Genomic DNA, 17,002 nt, shown 5'->3' with positions numbered 1-17,002 from the left:
AGTAGGGATGGTTGATTCTCTGTAATCATCATGTTGTAATGATAGTAGGGATGGTTGGTTCTTTGTTATCATCTTGTTGTAATGATAGTAAGGATGGTAGATTCCCTGTTATCGTCATGTTGTAGTGATAGTAGGGATGGTTGATTCCCTGTAATCATGTTGTAGTGATAGAAGGGAAGGTTGGTTTTCTGTTATCATCATGTTGTAGTGATAGTAGGAATGGTTGGTTTCCTGTAATCATCATGTTGTAGTGATAGAAGGGATGGTTGATTCTCTGTTATCATCATGTTGTAGTGATAGTAGGGATGGTTGATTCTCTGTTTTGATTCTCTGTTATCATCATGTTGTAGTGATAGTAGGGATGGTTGATTTCCTGTTATCACCATGTTGTAATGATAGTAAGGATGGTCGATTCCCTGTTATCATCATGTTCTAATGACAGTAAGGATGGTTGATTCCCTGTTATAATCATGTTGTAATGATAGTAAGGATGGTTGATTCCCTGTTATCATCATGTTGTAATGATAGTAAGGATGGTCGATTCCCTGTTATCATCATGTTGTAATGACAGTAAGGATGGTTGATTTCCTGTTATAATCATGTTGTTATGATAGTAGAGATGGTTGATTCTCTGTTATCATCATGTTGTAGTGATAGTAGGGATGGTTGATTCTCTGTAATCATCATGTTGTAATGATAGTAGGGATGGTTGGTTCTTTGTTATCATCTTGTTGTAATGATAGTAAGGATGGTAGATTCCCTGTTATCATCATGTCGTAGTGATAGTAGGAATGGTTGATTCTCTGTTATCATTATGTTGTAATGATACTAGAAATGGTTGATTCCCTGTTATCATCATGTTGTAGTGATAGTAGGAATGTTTGATTCTCTGTTTTGATTCTCTGTTATCATCATGTTGTAGTGATAGTAGGGATGGTCGATTCCCTGTTATCATCATGTTGTAATGACAGTAAGGATGGTTGATTCCCTGTTATAATCATGTTGTAATGATAGTAGGAATGGTTGATTCCCTGTTATCATCATGTTGTAGTGGTAGTAAGGATGGTTGATTCCCTGTTATCATCATGTTGTAGTTATAGTAGGGATGGTTGATTCTCTGTTATCATCATGTTGTAGTGGTAGTAAGGATGGTTGATTCCCTGTTATCATCATGTTGTAGTGATAGTAGGAATGGTTGATTCTCTGTTATCATCATGTTGTAGTGGTAGTAAGGATGGTTGATTCCCTGTTATCATCATGTTGTAGTGGTAGTAAGGATGGTTGATTCCCTATTATCATCATGTTGTAGTGATAGTAGGGATGGTTGATGGCCTGTTATCATCATGTTGTAATGATAGTAGGGATGGTTGATTCTCTGTTATCATCATGTTGTAGTGATAGTAGGGATGGTTGATTCTCTGTTATCATCATGTTGTAGTGATAGTAGGGATGGTTGATTGCGTAATAGTTGCTATCTTTCAACACGTTTGATATATCCATCCATGTACATTGATAAAGTGTACATGTACTGGTATATCTGTAATGTCCCTTGAGGTTTTGAATGCCATACATTGTAGAAACTTTGTTTCATATAAGAGTATGTGATGTAGCTGAAAAAGAATATTTTTGAGATTTTGATGTGATGCACTATGCTAACTAAAGGCAATTTTCTAAATCGTTAGCTTACTTCTTAAAAGCTTAATATTTCAGAAGGTAGAATACTTGGATCCTTCATACTTTGTATATGTATAGATGACATATGTAATGAAGTTTCTGTCTGTCATATGTCCATCGACCTTGACCTCATTTTCATGGTTCAGTGACTACTTGAAAAAAGAGTTAAGATTTTTAGTATTCTTAATTTCTCTATTATAATGAGTAATAGGATAACTATATTTGGTATGTGCGTACCTTGCAAGGTCCTCATGCCCGTCAGACAGTTTTCACTTGACCTCGACCTCATTTCATGGATCAGTGAACAAGGTTAAGTTTTGGTGGTCAAGTCCATATCTCAGATACTATAAGCAATAGGTCTACTATATTTGGTGTATGGAATGATTGTAAGGTATACATGTCCAACTGGCAGGTGTCAACTGACCCTGACCTCATTTTTAACCGGATTTTCGAAGGAAATATCGGTTATAAAAATGGTGACATACGGCGAGCGGCTGGGCGGATCTACGGCTGCTGCCAAACAGCTTGTCAGCAGAATAACATGAAACACTTTTAACAATTTTTTTTTCAAATTTAAATATGTTGTTTCCTGGGACTTAATAAAGGTCTGATTCAATTTTCAAGATATAAGGATATCTCCTTTGTGAGTTATCGCCATTTTTAATATCCAAAAGTGGAATTTTTAAATATTTTACTCTTGTTATCTTTTTTATGACTAAACATAATGTCTTATCTCACAACAAAATATTGGAGTGACAGATTTATTTTGAAAATTATCTATTTCTAAGTGGTAATGATTATAAGCTATATTATTAGACATTTTGAAGTTAATTACTAACCCCGAAACCATATATATTCTTGTGTGGGACAATAAAACAAATCAAATGAAATACAAGGCAAGTCCCGTGGGGTCACCCCACCCCCTCTTCTTTTTGATAACTTGTAAACAGTCGAGATCCCCAGCCCTAAGCCATATAGATTCTTGAATGGGACAATAAAACAAATCAAATGAAATACAAGGCTAGTCCCCTGGGGTCACCCCACTCCCTCTTCTTTTTGATAACTTGTAAACAGTCGAGATCACCACCCCTAAACCATATATATTCTTGAATGGGACAATAAAACAAATCAAATCAAATTGAGGGGGAGTCCCCTGGGGTCACCCCCACCCCCCTTTTTTTTGAAAACTTGTAAATGGTCAAGATCCCCACCCCAAAACCATATATATTCTTGTATAGGACAATAAAACAAATCAAATGATATATAGGGGAAGTCCATGGGGGTCACCCCCACCCCCTCCTGTTTAAGAACTTGTAAACGGTCAAGATCCCCACCCCTAAACCATATATATTCTTGTATGGGACAATAACACAAATCAAATGAAATATAGGGGAAGTCCATGGGGGTCACCCCACCCCCTTTCTTTTTGAAAACTTGTAAACGGTCAAGATCCACACCCTGAAACTATATATATTCTTGTATGGGACAATAAAACAAATGAAATGAAATAAAAGGCGAGTCCCCTGGGGTCACCCCCACCCCCTCCTGTTTGAGAACTTGTAAACGGTCGAGATCCCCACCCCTTAACCATATATATTCTTGTATGGGACAATAAAACAAATCAAAAGAAATATAGGGGAAGTCCATGGGGGTCACCCCCACCCCCCTTCTTTTTGAAAACTTGTAAATGGTCTAGATCCTCACACCTAAACCATATATATTCTTGAATGGGACCATAAAACAAATCAAATGAAATATAAGGCGAGTCCCCTGGGGTCACCCCCACCCCCCTCCTGTTTAAGAACTGTAAACGGTCGAGATCCCCACCCCTAAACCATATATATTCTTGTACGGGACAAAAAATCAAATCATATGAAATAAAGAACCATATAAATTCCTGTTCGTAATTTCAAGAAGATTTGAATGACATACAGGGTATATCCATAGGCGTCACTTATGCATATCATAAACCAATTTGTACTGGACATTGCCCAATTTCAAGCGACAATGGGAATGACGAATTATTGGAGCTTTGTTTGGGAGACTTCGTAACAGCATTCTGTTACAATTATTTCTTGTTACTGATAAGTTTATAGATTTTGAAATGACATTGTATTAATTTTGGATTTTTTTCTTCTTTTCTTTGGTAAATTGTTTGTAGAATTTTGTGGCAAGTTTGTTTGTTATTCTGTAAAAACTAATTTTCTGAATGATATATATTTATTTTTTGATGACGTAAACTCCTTTAAAAACTAAGCTTATATTGTCTATTTATACACATATATTTAGATTTCTGATTTTGGGCCCACTTTTCAAGTTGGTCCAAATTGCGGTCCAAAATTAAACTGTGTTTGATTTAAACATAAATTGAATATATATAGGGTTCTTTGAAATGCTTAATCTAAACCTGTATTTCTTTTCATTATTAATAAGATAATACCACATTGAGGTCCAAAGGGTCCTAAATTACACTTTTGTTTAATTTCATCAAAAATTGAATTCTTTGGTTTTTGATATGCTGATTCTAACAATGTTTGAGTGTTGAATCATATCTCATTTTAGAGAACTTAGTCATCACTGGTTGTTGTTATTATATTATTGATTATAATTTGAAAAATTGCATCATATCCAGTTTGAGTTATTTCCCTATGCACAGAAAATATTATGGATAAAAATAACCTGTGTTTCATTTCAACATAAATTAAATATATATAGGGTTCTTTCAAATGCTGAATCTAAACCTGTATTTAAATATTAGATTTTTGGGCACAGTTTTCAAGTTGGTCCAAATCAGGGTCGAAAATTAAACTTTGTTTGATTCAACAAAAAAATAATTGATGGGGTTCTTTGAAATGCTTAATCTAATCATATATTGAGAGATTTTGGATTGTGGGCTCCTTTATCAAATTGTTCCACATTGAGGTTCAAAGGGTCTTAAATTAAACTTTTGTCTGATTTCATCAAAAATTGAATTCTTGGGGTTCTTTGATATGCTGATTCTAATATGTACTTAAATTTTTGATATTGGACCATAATAGGTATTTAAATGTCCAATTTCAAGTATTTCAGTTCTTAAACCACATTCATTTTGTGTCACAAACCTATGCTGTGTCAAATATTCAATCCCAATCCAAATTCAGAGCTGTTTTAAGCTTAAATGTAGTGTCCATACTTCTGAACTGTTCAGGGTTCGACCTCTGCAGGAAAATCTGGTTTGCTGTCACTCTGACAGCCTCTTGTCAAGGTTCATTGGTTAAAGTTAAGTTTTTGTGTTTTGGTCTGTTTTTCTTGTACTGTATGCAATAGGTCTACTATGTTTGGTGTATGGAATGAGTGTAAGGTGTACATGTCCAACTGGCAGGTGTGATCTGACCTTGACCTCATTTTCATGGTTCATTGGTTAAAGTTAAGTTTTTGTGTTTTGGTCTGTTTTTCTTATACTGTATAAAATAAATCAACTATATTTGGTGTATGAAAATATTTTGCGATGTACATGTCAGTCTGGCATGTTTTATTTGACCTTGACCTCAATTTTACCATTCATTGCTCAATGTTAAGTTTTTGTTTTGGTCTATTTTTCTAATACTTTCAGCAATAGGTCAACTATATTTGGATTATGGAATGATTGTAAGGTGTACATGTCCAACTGGCAAGTGTCATCTGACCTTGACCTCATTTTCATGGTTCAGTGGTCAAAGTTAAGTGTTTTAGTTTTGGTCCTTTTTTCTTATACTATATGCAATAGGTGAACTATATTTGGTGTATGGAAATATTTTAGGATGTACATGTCTGTCTCGCATGTTTTATTTGACCTTGACCTGATTTTCAAGGTTCATTGCTCAGTGTTAAAATTTGGTGTTTTGGTCTATTTTTGTTCAACTATAAGCAATAGGTCAACTATATTTGGTGTATGGAATGTTTATAAGGTGTTTATGTCTGTCCGCCAGGTATCATATGACCTTAACCCTTTTTACATGGCTCATTGGTCAATGTTAAGTTTTAATGCTGAACTTTGTTTCTTGGAAAATATAAGCAATAGGTCAACTATATTTGGTGTATGGAATGATTGTAAGGCATATTTGTCTGTCTGGTAGGGTTCATATGACCTTGACCTGATTTTCATGGTTCATAGGTCAATGTTAGTTTTTTTCATTCTTCACTGCCATCTTTAATCACAATAATCAATATCAATAGTATATCACTAAGTTATTTCACTCTTAACCACAGTTATCCAGCATATCTTCATTTAACGAATAATAAACTATACAATTAGTAGTATGAAGACACTATGATATTTGTCTTCAGCAGGCCTGTCAGCAGCTTTAGTGTTCATTCAGGCATCAGCAGCAGCGACATTGTCTCTTTATTTACAGCTTAAAATTTATAATGTATGTCTGATAGCATTTACTTTCAACATAACTTCAATAAGAAATACACCACAGGCAAGACATTTCTGTGTGTCCACTCTTGTTAACATGAGTACCTGTTATTGTGGATTTTTATGCCCCACCTACGATAAAAGAGGGGCATTATGTTTTTCGGGCTGTGCGTCCGTTCGTTCGTCTGTTCGTTCGTTTGTCCTTCGGTCCCACTTCAGGTTAAAGTTTTTGGTCAAGGCAGTTTTTGATGAAGTTGAAGTCCAATCAACTTGAAACTTAGTACACATGTTCCTTATGATATGATCTTTCTAATTTTACTGCCAAATTAGAGTTTTGACCCCAATTTCAGTCCACTGAACATAGAAAATGATAGTGCGAGTGGGGCATCCGTGCACTATGGACACATTCTTGTTTTGTATAATCTAATGAGGTAAAAGTGAAAATTTTGGTGAAGGTATTGCAAAGGGTCATATTTGCCTAAATAAAGTCAAATATTTTTCAAAATCTCACTAATTTGCAAAATTAAACTTTGAATCTTTGTACTTTAACAAAACATTGTAATTTTGTTTAAGAATATTTCCTTTCCATGGATTAAACAGCTATTGAATGACAGTTGATTGAATGAAATAGTGAAACTACACAAAAAATTTACTGATTGACTCCTTAATAATATAGAGCACAACAACCATAATGAAAAATAACAGAAAGTCAGGTTTGTTTTTATCCTGGTTAAAAAATTATATTCTCTCTTCAAAATATATCTTCTTTTATATGAAAATATATTTGTAATTTTTGTCAGAAGTGAGTTAAATCTTCCTGTGGTCTGTTACATAACAAGCTAGCAAATAAAAAATCAGACTAGGACACCATGGCCCTCTTGTTCAATATATTCAATCAAATCACAATATAAACATGTAACTGTTCTGAATTTTCATGTGATATGCCACTGGATATAAAAGAATCATCAATCAAGCAATAGTGAAAGTCATCATATTTTTTTTATTACCTGCCTATGATAGTAGGTGGCCATTTTATTTTCCTGTCTGTACATCCATTTTTTTTGGTCTATCCCTTCACCTCATCCGTATTAGGGTAAAATTTGGTGGTCACATCAACTTTTGAAACTTAGTTCACATGATTATTATGATGTGAATTTTTAAAAATATGTACCATATTAAGGTTTGAACCAGATTTGTCAGGTTTACTGAACATAGAAATATGAATGTGCAAGCAGGGCATGGTGTTTTATATGGACACATTTGTGTTATGTACTGTTCAACTTTTTTCTCATTCACATACCATACCCTTTACTGAAATAAAGGTATAAACTAATGTACAAATGTAACCCTGCCATTTTTCATGTACCATTGGTTTGTGTTATTTAAAAGATTCTTTCTTGTTACAGATCTTTGATAGTCTCTGTTATATTTCTTTACAACTTTTTATTAATTCTAGACTTGTTTCTTACACTAGTAATTTTGGGGCCCTTTATAGCTTGCTGTTCATTGTGAGCCTAGGCTCCGTGTTGAAGGCCGTACTTTGACCTATAATTGTTGACTTTTTATACATTGTGACTTGGATGGAGAGTTGTCTCATTGGCACTCATACCACATCTTCTTATTTATATTGAGGTCATTTGAAGCTTGATATATGGTACAGAAACTTATCTTTTGTTAAAGGCAGTTATGTTGAGGCTAGATGTCTTTTGTTTCTTTATGTTGTTGGTTTGCTGTTGCATTGATGTGTACCCATATCTCTTATTCATATGGCACATTTTAATGATGCATATACCCAAAAGAATTGTTATTTAGTGCTCCAAGTTCTTTTTTTGTTTAATATATTGGCCTCCTTGCTTGTCTTAAAGGATTTGGCAAACCACATGGCAAATATTTGAATACATGTCAAGGGGTAGGAGTAAACCTAGCTGTTGTATAATTGTTAATGTACGATTAGAAAACAAGTGTAAGTTTGACAGGTTTGATTCTTAAGTTATTAAGTTTGTATGTATTCCTAGTATAAACAACTGCCTACTCCATAAGTGAATTATTGTAGAAGTGTCCAATCTGAATGTTTAGCATGTTATGTTTGAAATAAAAGATGTTTAGTTAATTTAATGGTAAAATTACAGCTTGTTCAATAAAGAAAATGAAGTTTTAAGTTTAGCTGTGACTATCAATATTCTCCATTTCAAATGTATTGGATGTATTTACTACTGATAGTTAAAAGATACTTTCATTTTCTATGAAATTAACCAAAGAATTTGAAATAAATACACTTTTGAAATGGTAATGAAATTTCTTAGTAAATGATAGTGGAAGACCTGATATAGTTCTTTTACAATGCTTCGCCTGGGATAGTAGGGATAAATGTTATTTTCCAGTCTGTGCATCTGTCTTTTTGTGAGTTAGTCGATGTGGTTGTCTGTCCTGAACCATAATGAATATAAGTAATATACAACTCTTTGTCTCATTTAAATCATATAATTAGTGGATAAAGTTCCAAACTTGACAAACTCTACTGATTTAACAAATAAATTGTTTTCTGTTTAGTGCTTTTAAGACATATGGTCTAAATAGGCAAATGGGAAAGAGGTGGGGCATGTAAAACTGGTTAAACCTCTCACATATTGTGTGTGTAGTGTACCTAGTAAGGCTATCTGAACCATGTGTTGTTTGTTTTCTGTTGGTCTTTTTTTGGAGGAGATGATGTTGGTGGCTGTTGTGGTATGTTGTAATTTTCAATGTTGTTTTGATAATATCTTTATATAAATATCCTTTTTATGTATTATTCATTTTGCGCAAGCTTATGATATGAATAATGAGATTACTCATCATTTTGAAAAATGGCAATAAATGTGCAATATATAATATCAATTTTCTTTAAAATCTATTAGTGATATCCATGTAATGGATAATTTTACCTTTTTTGTTGTAGAATACTTAGATCTAAAATAGAGACAAGCATATAATGGGAGTTATTAATAAGGATTTATCCTAAGGCATAACATATTTTTAATACTGTTAACATATTTATAGCTAAATTACCAACAAATATTTTTCTCTTCGGTGAATTTTAACACACTTAAAGAGCTGAGATGCATGCTATGATACATTCAAATATGCTTCATTTATGTAAAATTGCAAGATAAGTATATTGTACCATGGTAGGGTTGTTTGAAAGTTTTTTTTAATAAATGTAAGAAATTTTAACACAAGTATTGGATAGACACATGATAGATAGAAAGGAAAACTAAAGGGTACAGTATCAGGTCCTTTATTTTGGAGTTTAAAATATCCTTCAAAATGCAGAAAAATTCAAGATTAATTTAGATCTCTATTTAATTGAAAATCATAAATTGTAATTTAAATCATCTATTGTAAATTGCTTTATGTGGGTGGGCAATCACAAAAATATAGCCATTAACCTTCACTTTAAATTTCAATGGGATCCATCAAATTATTCTTTTTTATGTTTGAATTAAAAAAAAATGGAAATTTTCCAGTCGACTACAATGAATGTTAGATATAGTGATGTAAAATATAGCTATTTTTCTTGCTCTCATGTGTAAAGAAAAAGTGATAAAGAAAGTTTTATGTAAATGTATGCATGGTAAGGCTGTAAACATCAAATTCTAATTTTTACTTCATTTCAAGGTTTACAATGAACAGTGGGGAACAAGATTCCATTGTAACTGTAACTTTCAAGGTGAAAAGATAGTATGAATTAAAACATGGTTTATTATACTTATATTTAATCCTCCCACTTTCTGTTAAAAAGTGTGCTGTTCAAACTATTAAAAGGAATGTATAAGGTAGATAGGTCTATTTATTTTTCTTTATATTTATAGGTATCATGATATTTATGATTATTTATCCCACATAATTATTTAATGTATGCAGTTATTGTTTGACAAGTTTAACATTTATTGCTTTCTTTTGTAGATTGAAGTTTTATCAGTCTTAGATTCTGTCTGATCCTACCACATTGTCAGTCATTAGCTAAAGTTAACATGTGATCTCAACAGGTTTGGCTTTATATATTATAGATTGTTGTAATTGTTCTATATTTAATGAATATAAGAAGATATTGTGTATACTTTATTAAATCCAATTATAGGGCCCGTTTCCGATCATATACATATATAATATAGTATTAATTATCCAGTAATTTTTAAGATATACAAATGTATTACCGTAACATTGAAAATGAAAAAAATAATAACTATCCTCCATACAAGATGATGTTTAAAAACAAATGAATAGAATATTAACTCTTGTTATATTAACTATTAAGTGTATATGTCAGTGAGACAGCAACAAAAGAAATTATCATGATATCTGTTAGGGGCCTCGGTGGCCAAGTGGTCTAAGTATTTCATCTACTGTATCACTAGCTTGCCAACACTTAGGTTTACCCAGCAAGTGGCAGGTATAATCGACTCCAATCTTAATTGATAATGATTGTCAGTTTTCCTGCTGAAGGTCAGTTGTTCTCTCGGGGCACATCGACTTCTTCCACTAAAAAAAACTGTCCATCATGGTATTAGCCAATAATACTGAAAGTTGTGTTAAACACCAATAATCAATGAATCATGATATCTATTAACAACACAAGTTCATCAAATATGGACTTTTTGACATGAAGAACAAGTTAAAAAGGTATATACAATGGAAGCATTTTTATGGCCCCACAACAAAGTTGTCGGGGCCATATAATTTTACCCTCATCCGTCATTCCATAACGAACAGTTATACAGACATATTTATGCCCCATCTAAGAGCATTATGTTTTTCTGTCCGTCCATCTGTCTGTCCCACTTCAGGTTAAAGTTTTTGGTCATGGTAGTTTTTGATGAAGTTGAAGTCCAATCAACTTGAAACTTAGTACACATGTTCCCTATAATATGATCTTTCTAATTTTAATGCCAAATTATAGTTTTGACCCCAATTTCACGGTCCACTGAACATAGAAAATGATAGTGCGAGTGAGGCATTCTTGTTTCTAAATGCCTTCACACATTGAGCTGATTTTTAGTATATGAGTCTACCATGATGAGTTACAGATCAAGTGTATGTTTGGTTCCGCTCGGCTGATTTTTGCTGAAATTACAGACTTTGAACTTAATATTTTGAAAATTGCAGTAACCGTATATCGTTTTTTTTTGTGTCTGTTTTTTTTCGTGATTTCATGACAAAATGGGCAGGTTAAATTTTCACTGTGTATAATTTTCGCTGAATGGGAAAATACACGCAAAAATATAACGTTTAGCATTGTTAAGATCTGAATAACACAAAATTGATTGACCGACAAGGTAATAGATCACAAATAAATACGAATCATACAAACGAAAGTACACGATTTAGAGAACTTTAAGGAACGTAAATTATGAACATTGGGGCATGCTAGAAATAGAAATCTGATCAATACAGATATACAAATAACTGTGTAAAAGTGATTTATTTTTATTCTATTTTTTATTGTTTGGGTTAGGACACCTATCAATATAATAGCTCGTCCCTAATTAACATCTGATTGCTGTGTTTTCAAAAGGTGTGACATGTATATTTAGCCAATTTAATTTTTATGAAAACAGAGATTATAATTAAGTATGCTCATTCTTGTGATCTGTTGAACAACACAAAAGACTCCATAATTAGAAGTATAATGTATAAAACTTTCAAATTTTGATAAATCTTGGAATAAGCAGGGAAATTTACGTGGGGTCAAATTTTAGCTTTTCTTTAGCTACCGTGAACAAAGCGAAAATTAAACACACGTGAAAAAAAACCGATATAGGGTATACAGACTTTTTTTTCTAAACACCTTCACAGGTTGAGCTGATTTTTAGTATGTGAGTCAACTATGATGAGTTGAGTTTATGTTTGGTTCTGCTCCGCTGATTATGCTGAAATTAATTTTTAGGGCTTTTGACTTTGAAAATTTCATGAAAATAGCAGTTATATGGACTTTTTTTCTAAATGGCTTCACTCATTGAGCTGATTTTTAGTATGAGAGTCTACTAGGATGAGTTACAGATCAAGATTACATTTGGTTCCCTTCAGCGTATTTTTGCCGAAACAACAGGCTTTGGACTTTGAACATTTTGTGAAAATAACAGTTATTCAGACTTTTTTTCTAAACACCGTCATATATTGAGCTGATTTTTAGTATGTGAGTCTACTATGATGAGTTACAGGTTGAGCTTATGGTGTGGTTCCGCTCTGTTGATTTTTGCTGAAATTACTGGCTTTTGGACTTTGAAAATTTCATGAAAATAACAGACTTTCATTCTCAAATTTCCACACCTAAAAATGGTTTCAAGCTTTTTTTGTCAATAGGGGCCATTTGTGTTGTTCCAACACATCTAGTTTTCTACTAGATTTATTGTAAATTGTTTAATGTTACTTTCATAATTCCATTGTTATCAAGACGAAATGGGGTAGAGAACCAAAAAATATAGTTTAATCATGCCACCTGTCAGGAACCTTGTCAGTTGTATTCTATAGTTATATTATAGTGTATTTTGTATTTCTAAGAATTAAATGTTTTTAGCAGAACTTTGGTAGTTTATTTAAATTTGTTCATAACTTGTCTAGACTAATAGTGATTTACAGTTTGTCAACATATGAAGGTTGTAAGTTGGCCTCTTGATTTCTCTTCTGTTTTTTCTTCATATTAATTGTTGGGTTGCTGTTTAATTATACTCCACATCCTCTTTCATTTATAAACAATGAAAGAAAAATTGCGTCATTTACACAGAAGTTTATGATATATGCTTTATTATAAAACAGAGATTTTAAATACATTCGCTTCCTTTGGTTTTTGAGCCACCAAATTGCTTTGTACATGTAACTTATTCCTAATGTATCAGGCAACTGCTCTGTATATATATATAATATATACACGTCTAACAACTTTATGACAGACATTCTCCATCTGATAACAGTGGTTATACAGGGCTAACACCATATATATATAAATTTGAGACATATTATATATGGTGTTAGCCCTGTATAACCATGTGTTATCCGATGGAAAATGTCTGTCATAAAGTTGTCACATGTTTAAAAGTGTATTATAAAATTAAAAATTTGATGTGGCAGCATGGTAATTAACATTATCATCCTTTATGACAGACAAAAATAGTTGATCTGAAAGGCACACCTTCTACTTGCCACTATACATCATGTACTGTGTTACAATCCTAGATAAAGCAGACCAGGAAAGGCGTTACATCAACCATCGAAAGCTATATTTTTATATGGTCGAGTGGTCTACGGGGCTGGACACGATGCAGGCGGTGTTGCCATGATGTCACAGACGCAAGGGTTCAAATCCCGCTGAGGGAAGAAAAAATATTTGCGAACGCAAATTTGAAGATCTAACATTCTTGGGCTAAATTTAAGACGAGTTATATATGATATACAATGTATATATATCAGTTTTATCTATGAAACTGCTTTGCATTCTCTTATTGATTCCCTAACAATTCTTTGCCCAAAAAATATATTTACATCATAACTCTGATGGTTAGAAATGGATGAAACTTCCTAGCAACGGAAATGCGTTGTCAGTAAAGAATTTTATGGGACCATATTTATTCCACAATTATATCTTTGCCGTTAGAATTCTGAGTCTGAAAGATGTGTTCTTTCTTCTGGCTTCAGGGACATCCAAATTGAGGAAATAAAATCCTATGTTCAATTTCCGCTAGTATACTTATCGATAACTGTCAGTCCTTGAACAATCAGTTACAGTCGGTTCTCTTTATCTTTATAATATCCATTTACTTCCAAGAGAAGAACATTATTTTAATTGAAAACGATATAAATAAACGTTGATTTGGTCTCCTGAAGGTATTGCCCCAAAAAATCAATGTTGAACCAATTTGTATAGGCTGTTGTTGACTTCCTGAGAAAAAGAAAAAAAATACTTGCTGATACACTGAATGCCTTTGACAAGTTAATTGTTTCCTTTTTATTAATGCTATTATCAAAAGTAGTGAATTGAATTTAAACATTAAAAAAGCTATTTGATTGAATAGTTGAGGTATGTAAGTGCAAAAAGTTACAGTATTTAAGTAATTAGAATGATGCTGCTTGTGTTCTTTATATTGTTGGCTAAAATGCAGAAAGAATAGTCAGTTAGAATCAAATTTCTAAAATATGGATATTTTTGTTGCTGCTAGCAAAGTAAATTTTTATCATTTGTGACAAAAACATTAAGTGATAGACAAAAACTGTAAACAGCTAAATTGACTAACAATACTATACACTTGATCTATAACAATGCCAATATGATTGAAACCATGCATTGACTCTATACAGGATAAGTTGCCCTTTATAAATAACATTTTTTGACCAAATTCAGGGTTTTGTCTTTAACTTGAATTATTCTAATGATAGACAGAAATTGATCATCAAGACATAACATAGCAATGGACTGTTATTTGGAGCTCTCTACATGAAGGGACTATTTTATAAATTATTATACGACCGAAAAAATTTAGCAGTCGTATAATAATATGACGATGTCGGTGTTGTCTTTGTTGTCTTTGTTTGTTGTTTAAATATGTCCACATTGAGGACCAAAGGGTCAAAAATTATCTTTGTATGATTTCATCAAAAAATGAATTATTGGGGTTCTTTGATATGCTGAAAACTAACATTGTATTTAATTTTCTGATTTTGGCCCTGTTTTTAAATTGGTCCACATTAAGGTTCAAAATGAAACTTTGTTTGATTTCAACAAAAATTGAATATATGGGGTTCTTTGATATGCTGAATCTAAAAGTGTATTTGGATTTTGGATTTGGGCCCATTATCAGGATTGTCCACATTGAGGTCCAAAGGGTCCAAAATTAAACCTTGTTTGATTTCATTAAAAATTGAATTCTTGCGGTTCTTTGATATGCTGAATCTAACCATGTATTTAGATTTGGATATTGGACCATAATAGGTAAAAGTCCAACTTCAATTTTTTCAGTTGTTTGACCACATTCATTCTGTGTCAGAAACCTATGCCGTGTCAAATATTCAATCACAATTCAAATTCAGAGCTGTATCAAGCTTGAATGTAGTGCCCATACTTACCCTACTGTTCAGGGTTAGACATCTGCGGTCAAATAAAGCGCCATGCGGACCATTTTATTTGCATTTTTGTTTCTAAGATCTACGAATCTAAAAGAACTAAGCAAGATAAATCCAAACTCCTTGATATATACATGTATTTAGATTTTAGTTTTTGAGTTATATTCTGGTCAATATTTCAACATGGCTGCTATGATTTCAAATGGAACATAATATAAATAAGAAGATGTGGTATGAGTGCAAATGATAATGCACATTACAAGTAATTGTCAAATATCTTTACAACTGTAGTAGACATGGCAAAAGTGCCCTGAAAGTCTAGAACTTCCGAAAACAATTTCAATTAGAATTGATAGATACATGTACTCGTGATATTTATGAACTTTAAGTGACTTTCAAATAAAAATGGATATTGCCTTCAAAACAATAACAGTTAAAAGTGTTTTAACACAAAACAGAAAAAAAGAAAACTGAAACCTACAAGTGGAACTTAGCCATTGGATATATTAACAAAAAATAATCTATATTTTTCTCTTATTTAAAAACCCTTAAGGCTTTGGGTTCAGGGATTAAACTAAGTATTATTATTCTCCACTATTAGAAGGTGTGATTTGCACATAATAGAAAACTGTTGATGATCACGGTAATAAATTTAGTTCAGCTTATACATTTTTATGCAAAAGTTTATTTAACTTGATAGAAAACTCTGTGCATATACTGTAAATTTAGAAATTATTGCCTGCATTTGTTATTGTAATTTTTGAAGGATGAACTAAAGTGTGTGTTTGATTATTGCTATTTTAGGAAAAGCTTTATACAGATATATGTATCAGATATCAGAATGCCAGTTCCTATTATTCTGATAATGAAGGAGTCACATTATTTGCATGAATAAAAAAACCCAATAATTTCTGAATACATGGTACCTTATAATTCATGGAAAAAACAAACACAAATTGTTTTGGCTCTGAACTAGAGGTTAAAGGGTTGGTATAAACTATGTTCAAATAGAATAATCCTCATCTCTTCTAAAATTGCATCACAACATTATGTATCAACACGTGACAAGTCCTTCAGGCTCCCATCACTATCCTTTAGTCTAATCTTCAGTTCATGTAAACAATTAAATATTGAAGTTATTTAGATATATTGATCAGAATTGAAGTAATGAAACTATTCTTGTTGCATCTGTTGATAGTGTAAAATATGAACAACATAAAAAAAATGGCAAATTTTAGGAAGATTATACTTGACAATCCACTATATGCAACAAATCTTACACACTGCAGAGCACAAACAACCAAGCTTTATGTTTGTCTACTGTTTTTGTTATATAATAATGTCCATCTTATATTTTATAGAATTGATCTTTAGATACAGTCATGTGAAGCATTGATCAGCACAGTTTCAACACTGCCAGTTTGTCTAGTCGAAGATTAAATGTAACCATAGAAATTGAGTTTATGGTAAGAAATTTCCATGAGATAAATTTGGACTATTAAGTATTTATTGTAGACTATTTATTGTAAGTTTTCTTTTTACTGCAGTAATGAGTTGGGTGTCTATACAATATTGTTTCATTTTTGTCACTGAATTAAGTAAAGAGAAATTACACAAGTATATGTAAATATGATCATTAGTCTTTGAATTCTATTACACTTATCTTAGTTAATCAAAATTAACCTATTATGTCTTTTTGGGTTGCTCTCCCAATTTTGTCAATATAACAGAACTATAAACAACTGTCATACAAGTGGGAGGTTTAGCTTGCTATAAACCCAGGTTTAACCCACCTGGTGGATTTTCCTTGGAAAATGCCTGTTCCAAGTCAGGAATATGGCAGTTGTTTTTCACTTGTTC

The 17,002-nt window shown here is 32.3% G+C and overlaps 1 protein-coding gene across 5 annotated transcripts in view; it reads left to right on the top strand.

Annotated features, from left to right (window-relative positions):
• The window catches only part of LOC127735644 (complexin-like), a 134,949-nt gene that overhangs the window by 10,904 nt on the left and 107,043 nt on the right, over positions 1–17,002 (top strand). For 4 of the 5 annotated variants that reach the window (XM_052245887.1, XM_052245886.1, XM_052245891.1 and 1 more), the window contains exons 2-3: positions 9,995–10,077; positions 16,504–16,608. The gene's annotated coding sequence lies outside the window, so the exon portion shown is untranslated. Of the gene's footprint in view, positions 1–9,849; positions 9,865–9,994; positions 10,078–16,503; positions 16,609–17,002 lie in introns of those variants that run through there. The other variant, XM_052245881.1, reaches the window with a different exon arrangement.

This window comes from Mytilus californianus, unplaced genomic scaffold (assembly GCF_021869535.1).
Source record: "Mytilus californianus isolate M0D057914Y unplaced genomic scaffold, xbMytCali1.0.p SCAF_3, whole genome shotgun sequence".
NCBI lineage: Eukaryota > Metazoa > Mollusca > Bivalvia > Mytilida > Mytilidae > Mytilus > Mytilus californianus.
Note: the sequence above shows the minus strand (reverse complement) of the source record. Positions and strands in the feature narration are given on the sequence as shown.